This window comes from Glandiceps talaboti, chromosome 19 (genome assembly GCF_964340395.1).
Source record: "Glandiceps talaboti chromosome 19, keGlaTala1.1, whole genome shotgun sequence".
Classification (NCBI taxonomy): domain Eukaryota; kingdom Metazoa; phylum Hemichordata; class Enteropneusta; family Spengelidae; genus Glandiceps; species Glandiceps talaboti.
The window spans coordinates 3,515,623-3,524,902 of NC_135567.1; positions in this window are offsets into that span (position 1 = coordinate 3,515,623).

A 9,280-nucleotide genomic window follows, 5' to 3' on the forward strand; every position below is an offset into this window, starting at 1 on the left:
TTAATTTTACCATGTATGAGGAGTCATGAAGTCAATTTATTTTCAGGTACCCCCCCCCTCCCCTAACCCACACTATTTTTTCAGATACCCCCCCCCCAAGCTATTCACATTTTTTCGAGAAATCACCCCCCCCCCCCCTAAAATCTCCCCCAACAAGTTTTTGTGAAAGCAGCCTTAATATCAAATTGTAAGCTTTATTGAAAAGAAGGATCATCCAATCACACAAACAGACCTAGTAGAAGTGAGCCACCAATGCAATGGTTGTGAGTTGTGTGTTTCTGAACTTTCTTTTACGTCTGTTCATATTGCTTGAATATAATTGTAAATTAACTTTGAATAAACAAGGGTAATCCCCTGGGCTGATCACATCTCTAGTCTGTTACAAAAACATGTCAAAATATAACTCTATAGAATTTCTATAGTTGTCTACAAAATATCTATATTAAAAAATCTTTTTGTAAGGGGAGCTGATTTTTTATGAAAATATGCCGGTACTTACCTGATCAAGTTGATAAATTACAGTAAAAATATTCTCTGAAAAAATCAATTGACGTCACATTGGGATGTGTGTATATGTCACAGAGTAGATAAATAAGATATTAGTTCATCTAATATCAACTTACGTCATCAGCAGTATTTACTTGGGCCCCAGCTTTCAGCAGCAATTTACAGATATCCAAATGCCCGTTCTCAGCTCCATAATGTAGACTTGTCTTCTCGTCCTATAATTAAAAGACACATTATGTATTAATCCTTCTGTTACAATATTGCAATGTATTATATCAATAATATGTGTAAAATTACTTGAAATGTTTCCCAAGTCTTATTATTATTATAATATATATAGATTGGTTAATGTTCACATAGAAAAAACTATGTATTTAAAATTTGACGTTATTTGTATTTATTACATGTAATGTGTACTGTAAAAGTATTTATTTTGATAAAATACCTGTCAGAAGTCATTATAAGAATTGATGATATTTTTGGTAAAATCACAAACATTCCTAGACATGCACCTCAATATTATTCCTTGCCATACTGTGTTCAAAATGGTCAAATGTGTCAATCACGGTACCATGTTCTGTGTGGTTCTTAATACATATTGTTACAGTGAACTTGTTCTTTTAAAAAAATAGATTCTGTCATATACATGACATCACATTGTTTGGAACCAGAAAAAACCGTTTGGGTATAATAATGTATCTGTTAAAACATTTGCGATAGGGATGTTTTGTTGTTGTTGTTGTTGTTGTTGTTGTTGTTATTATTATTATTATTATCATTATTATTATTATTATTATTATTATTATTATTATCGTTGTTGTTGTTGTTGTTGTTGTTGTTGTTGTTGTTTTATTTGGTTTTCACCACACCCTTCTAAAGTTCAGACTGTTCTGTGGTCCAAACTCTGTCATCAAAACCAAGTATGAGTCATACAGATTCTTGTATTCAACCATTAACCCACATGTCCATTACAATGAGTGTGTAGAATCAATGATACAAAAAATACTGATGGTCAAATCATTTTAAAGGCAGATGGAACACTACAAGTATGACGTGTACAATGATATTTTAAGCATAACAAATATCATAAGATAAATTTTAGACGTAAGTATTATTTACACACACACAGACACACACAGTGACACAGACACACACACACACACACACACATTTCACCATGCCTATAACACTGCCGACTCCAGTTATTCCATGTTACAGAGAAATATCTCACTTAAATACACCAAACTGGAATGAGTGTTTCATAGGAACTAGCTTAATTTGCAAAAAAATCATAGTGAATTAAGAGCAAAAAATGTTTGTTTTCAGTGAGCTGTTTTTTGATAATGACCAAGAAAAGAACTATAAACATGAATATAAATGTGCATAAATCAGAAAATTCAAAATGTTTTGCTACATTTTTAAAACTAATTCCTTAGTTCTGATAAATAACATGTTATTTGACAGCTCAATCAGGAGAATAAAGTGCTCTTGTCAGAATATAACTACAATGCCCGTTACTGAAAATGGTATTTTGCCAAATGTTACAAGAATTGTATGATGGAAGAAGAATTCAGAATTCAGACCTCATTTGGAAACGTCTGGAAGAATATTACTGTCTTGGAAAACTAGTAATTGTAAGAAAAAACACTGTATAACTTCACAAGTTTCTTAGTAAATTCTCAAGAGAATGTATAAAAATGCCAAGATATCTTCTGACTTTATGCATGACTGTGCTCTTCTTTCAGAAACTAACTATGACAGCAATCTCTGCTGTAATGTCTACATGTGAATTTGAAGAACTTCCAAAATTACTATTTTCTTGAAATTCTGGTAGTAGCTCAGACAACAATTTCCAACACAAGAATCGTTATATTATGAAAACGTCTCTTTAATTTGAGTAGTATAAGAACTGATGGGACCAGCACCTTTGCTAGAAAACACAATACATGGAATGTCATGACTTGAGTGTTAATGTCTGTGAGTATCATATGCTGGAAGTGTGGGCTTCCCATCAGTTCTTATACTACTATAGCTGTTGCTAAGGGCATAGTCATGGTTGCTATGGCCAATTGGGTCAAAATATTTTTAACAAATCTGCAGAATAATATATCTGGAAACATCAGACCAAATTTCAGTCTCACTGACCAAGAACTTTTTGGGACATACATTTTTGACCAAAATTAACATTTTTACACAAAGTTTGCATATCATGGATGAGATCATTATATATAGTCAAGATACTGTGTTTGGTAGTCTATATACCCTTGACTACTGACAATTTGGTAGTTAGGATACTGTGTTTGGTAGTCTATATACCCTTGACTACTGCCAATTTGGTAGTCAAGATACAATGTTTGGTAGTCTATATACCCTTGACTACTGCCAATTTGGTAGTTAAGATACAATGTTTGGTAGTCTATATACCCTTGACTACTGCCAATTTGGTAGTCAAGATACAATGTTTGGTAGTCTATATACCCTTGACTACTGCCAATTTGGTAGTTAAGATACAATGTTTGGTAGTCTATATACCCTTGACTACTGTCAATTTGGTAGTCAAGATACAATGTTTGGTAGTCTATATACCCTTGACTACTGACAATTTGGTAGTTAGGATACAATGTTTGGTAGTCTATATACCCTTGACTACTGCCAATTTGGTAGTTAAGATACTATGTTTGGTAGTCTATATACCCTTGACTACTGCCAATTTGGTAGTCAAGATACAATGTTTGGTAGTCTATATACCCTTGACTACTGCCAATTTAGTAGTCAAGATACAATGTTTGGTAGTCTATATATCCTTGACTACTGCCAATTTAGTAGTCAAGATACAATGTTTGGTAGGCTACCCTTGACTACTGCCAATTTGGTAGTCAAGATACAATGTTTGGTAGTCTATATGCCCTTGACTACTTCCAATTTGGTAGTCAAGACACAATATTTGGTAGTCTATATACCCTTGACTACTGCCAATTTAGTAGTCAAGATACAATGTTTGGTAGTCTATATACCCTTGACTACTGCCAATTTGGTAGTCAAGATACAATGTTTGGTAGTCTATATACGCTTGACTACTGCCAATTTAGTAGTCAAGATACAATGTTTGGTAGTCTATATACCCTTGACTACTGCCAATTTTGAGCCCTGATTATACATATAGTTAAACAGAGATTACAAGTTACAACATTTTGTCACATTTGTGTAAGCAGCCACTTGGGTGATGATATTAATAACATTATTAATATTCATTGTGTTAGGGAGTTAAATCATCAGGTGATTCATTGTTCATTGTGTTAGGGGGTTAGAGATGATTTGATATCACACTGGCACTCAATCTATATTATAATGTGCTAGTCTGATTCTCTACTGCAATTATTACTGGAACGTGTGATTTTCATAACTTTATATTTTCGCCAAGTTAAATTACATATTTCATTTTCAATATACATGGGTATCTACAAACTTAAAGACACATTTTGAAACGATTATTTTCAGTATATCTTAGTAGCCAGTGAAGGTCTAAATACAAAATATATATTGGAAATCTTATTAACCAGTGAAGGTCTAAGTACAAAATATATATTGGAAATCTTAGTAACCAGTGAAGGTCTAAGTACACAATATATATTGGAAATCTTAGTAACCAGTGAAGGTCTGAGAACAAAATGTGCATTGTACATAAGTATTAACTAGGTGAGGTCTGGGAACAAATGTGTATATTGTGTGTATTAACCTGCCAAGGTCTAAGAACAAAATGTACTTTGTATGACCTAATATACAAGCAAAACAGAGACTGCTGAGGTCATGAATTTGACCTTCACTGTTGAGAACATTTAGAGATGAAGATCTCAATATGAATGGATTTCAGTATTGGTCATATCCTTGTCTTGGTGAATGTTCTACAACATTGGACAGTCACTGATCATCAGAGTTAGTGTTACCTAATGTTTGACAGGAGGCCACTGAAGACCAAGAGAGAGTGAGAAGGGTGTGGTGGAGATCGAGAGATACATGTGTATGCTTGTATAAATTTAACCTTCACAGTTAAGAACATTAAGAGATGGATGGAGATTTCAATATGAATGCATTTCAGTGTTGGTGGCATTGGCAATGGACAACACTGGACACATTAAAGATGTAGTGTTATTTAGTATTTGGATCCTTTGGGTTACAGTGTGTTGCAGTGTCAAGTCAATCTAGTGAAAATGTTGGCCTAACCTTGAACTAACTGCAACAGAAATTATTTTAGTGCATCTTGCTCAGAATTTTATACTGAACAACATATCAAAAGTCTAGAGAAATCTACTTGTAGGGCTAAAAATGAGTTTAGAATAATTAGCATAATTATTAAATACTCTGTATGTAAAAACCCATGCAAGTAACAAGTCTATGGATAGCTCTGAGGATGGGTAATAATTGCTCCCACTAGTATTTTGACTGGAACCTAATAAAGATGTGTTAAGTACAAATATACAGCCAAGAATACCTACATGTATCAAAAGTCACCACCTGTTTGACTAAACCTTACCACCAGTAACTTTACTAGTGACCTGAGATGGAGCATCAACTCAGGATCGTTTCACAGAACAGTCTGTTGATAATTTTGTAGGATCCTTTGGTTGCAGTCTGTGTGTTACCTTGGGTACACTAGTATTAAACTTGTCTGATCAAGCCAAATAAATAACATTAACTGAGACTGAGTGCCCCTATCATCTATTGGGACTGAGTTGTGTGGTTCCGGTTACATTCAAGGTGGAGTAGATAGATTTATTATTTTAGTATATTTTTTTTTCTGTATGAGTGTCTAGTTCAGGTTTTCCATTGTTTTCCAAATGGTCTCTGTGTTGTTTATTTCTTCCTATCAGATTTACAGCCATAACAGATTAGAAGAACAGTTTTATTTTGTCTTTTTAAGTTTATGTCAGTTTCCGGGTTCACTATTTCTCGTGAGACTTCACAGTTTTTGCAACTTTATTATTTTTTCTCGAATACATAAAACAAGTTTAGGTTCTGCAGTGAAAGCTAGGTGGGGGTTGGGTAACCGGAACCAAACAATTATTTTTATTTGGCCTCATCCTCATGTACATCCTGTACTACACAATGCATATATTACAAATCTATCTGTGTAAGACTGAGACAGTGAGAATGAAATGAAACAAAAATTAATATCCAGTAGTAGTAGTTGCAGAATGACATGACATACAACACCTCAAGAAGTGTTTTTTTCTAAAGAACTACTGATATATACTCAGGTATTTCATAGGGGGTTCCATTATTTATTTCAAGATATCATAATTTTACTAGATTAAGGCCCCTGGTTTCAAGCAAAATGAATGCACATGATACTAGCGATATGCAACTCAATGAAATTTTACTATATTAAGACCTCAATTACTGGGGTTTCCATCAAAAATAATGTACACAATACTAGTATGCAACTCTATGTAAATTTTACCAGATGTCCCCCATCTTGTTTATGCACATTTGCTGCTTAGAGATTTGGTTATCTTTTCGCTACGTTACTTGACTGTCTGGAAACCATGGTAACAAAAATGGGGAAATGTCACAAAACTGGCAGAGTTTTCCATATATTTTACCATGGCAATATATTCGTTGGCGAGTGTATGTCAATTACAGCAACCATGCTTTGTTTTGTGATGTTTTCCACCTGACCAACCAACCAACCAACCAACCAACCAACCAACCATTCCTGCCATGTCTCACATCACTCATCTTAATTCATACCCTGCTGTATATAGGTTACATAGGCTGACAGACCCCTGCATAGATACTATGATGAATACAGGACAGTGCCAACATGTTCTCCTGAATGGCTAGTAGATGGCTTTACAAACTATAAATACTTGTTTGGGGGCCAGCGATCAATTTTACAGGTCACCTATACTTTTCATCACTTCCCCAGGGAATAGAAAAAATATTCTGTGTATAATAACTAACAAAAAGCCTGTACGCATGTCTATTTGACCTTTGACCTAACATCTCATTTGACCTTTGACCTTATCAGCTGTATGTTTAGTACACAGCTTTACATGTTTTGTCTATACATATATAGTAAACAGCTGACTGTCTAAGTTCACTAAGTGACATACATGTAATTTTAGTTCAAATACAATGTTTTAATATTTCATAGGTATTTGATTAGCCTGTGATCAGAATGGGTTATTAATCTTAACTTGCAGATTGAAAGCTTGATTTGTCATCACAAGGGCTGGACAAGTTTGACAAGAGTACAATTATGGTTCAATCCTTGCCCACTAATTTTAGTCAAAGAATTGGCAGTGTTGAGGCTCACACCACCAACATACAGAAATCAAAGCTGACCAATTTATTAAAACAATCGCTTCATTCAAATAAACTATAGTGCTATTAAGTTCACAACAATGTTTAATATAATCACAGTGTATAACTTTTAAGTTACCTGAATTATTAATATTTCACATTCCTTGCATTGTTTTCTCCTTATACACTCTGTTCTACATTCTTAACTAATTTTTCTCTATTTGTTCACTGTATCTGGGGCATGGACCAGGACACTAATTTTTATGTGTTTGTTCACTGTATCTGGGGCAGGGACCAGGACAGTAATTTTTATGTGTTTGTTCATTGTATCTGGGGTAGGGACCAGGACACTAATTTTTATGTGTTTGTTCACTGTATCTGGGGCAGGGACCAGGACAGTAATTTTTATGTGTTTGTTCACTGTATCTGGGGTAGGGACCAGGACACTAATTTTTATGTGTTTGTTCACTGTATCTGGGGTAGGGACCAGGACAGTAATTTTTATGTGTTTGTTCACTGTATCTGGGGTAGGGACCAGGACACTAATTTTTATGTGTTTGTTCTCTGTATCTGGGGTAGGGACCAGGACACTAATTTTTATGTGTTTGTTCTCTGTATCTGGGGTAGGGACCAGGACACTAATTTTTATGTGTTTGTTCTCTGTATCTGGGGCAGGGACCAGGACACTAATTTTTATGTGTTTGTTCACTGTATCTGGGGTAGGGACCAGGACACTAATTTTTATGTGTTTGTTCACTGTATCTGGGGTAGGGACCAGGACACTAATTTTTATGTGTTTGTTCTCTGTATCTGGGGTAGGGACCAGGACACTAATTTTTATGTGTTTGTTCTCTGTATCTGGGGTAGGGACCAGGACACTAATTTTTATGTGTTTGTTCACTGTATCTGGGGTAGGGACCAGGACACTAATTTTTATGTGTTTGTTCACTATATCTGGGGCAGGGACCAGGACACTAATTTTTATGTGTTTGTTCTCTGTATCTGGGGTAGGGACCAGGACACTAATTTTTATGTGTTTGTTCTCTGTATCTGGGGTAGGGACCAGGACACTAATTTTTATGTGTTTGTTCTCTGTATCTGGGGTAGGGACCAGGACACTAATTTTTATGTGTTTGTTCTCTGTATCTGGGGTAGGGACCAGGACACTAATTTTTCTGTGTTTGTTCACTATATCTGGGGCAGGGACCAGGACACTAATTTTTATGTGTTTGTTCTCTGTATCTGGGGTAGGGACCAGGACACTAATTTTTATGTGTTTGTTCTCTGTATCTGGGGTAGGGACCAGGACACTAATTTTTATGTGTTTGTTCACAATATCTGGGGTAGGGACCAGGACACTAATTTTTATGTGTTTGTTCTCTGTATCTGGGGCAGGGACCAGGACACTAATTTTTATGTGTTTGTTCTCTGTATCTGGGGCAGGGACCAGGACACTAATTTTTATGTGTTTGTTCTCTGTATCTGGGGTAGGGACCAGGACACTAATTTTTATGTGTTTGTTCTCTATATCTGGGGTAGGGACCAGGACACTAATTTTTATGTGTTTGTTCTCTGTATCTGGGGCAGGGACCAGGACACTAATTTTTATGTGTTTGTTCTCTGTATCTGGGGCAGGGACCAGGACACTAATTTTTATGTGTTTGTTCACTGTATCTGGGGTAGGGACCAGGACACTAATTTTTATGTGTTTGTTCTCTGTATCTGGGGCAGGGACCAGGACACTAATTTTTATGTGTTTGTTCACTGTGTCTGGGGCATGGACCAGGACACTAATTTTTATGTGTTTGTTCTCTGTATCTGGGGCAGGGACCAGGACACTAATTTTTATGTGTTTGTTCTCTGTATCTGGGGCAGGGACCAGGACACTAATTTTTATGTGTTTGTTCACTGTATCTGGGGCAGGGACCAGGACACTAATTTTTATGTGTTTGTTCTCTGTATCTGGGGCAGGGAGCAGGACACTAATTTTTATGTGTTTGTTCACTGTATCTGGGGCAGGGACCAGGACACTAATTTTTATGTGTTTGTTCACTGTATCTGGGGCAGGGACCAGGACACTAATTTTTATGTGTTTGTTCACTATATCTGGGGTAGGGACCAGGACACTAATTTTTATGTGTTTGTTCACTGTATCTGGGGCATGGACCAGGACACTAATTTTTATGTGTTTGTTCTCTGTATCTGGGGCAGGGACCAGGACACTAATTTTTATGTGTTTGTTCTCTGTATCTGGGGCAGGGACCAGGACACTAATTTTTATGTGTTTGTTCACTGTATCTGGGGCAGGGACCAGGACACTAATTTTTATGTGTTTGTTCTCTGTATCTGGGGCAGGGACCAGGACACTAATTTTTATGTGTTTGTTCACTGTATCTGGGGCAGGGACCAGGACACTAATTTTTATGTGTTTGTTCACTGTATCTGGGGCAGGGACCAGGACACTAATTTT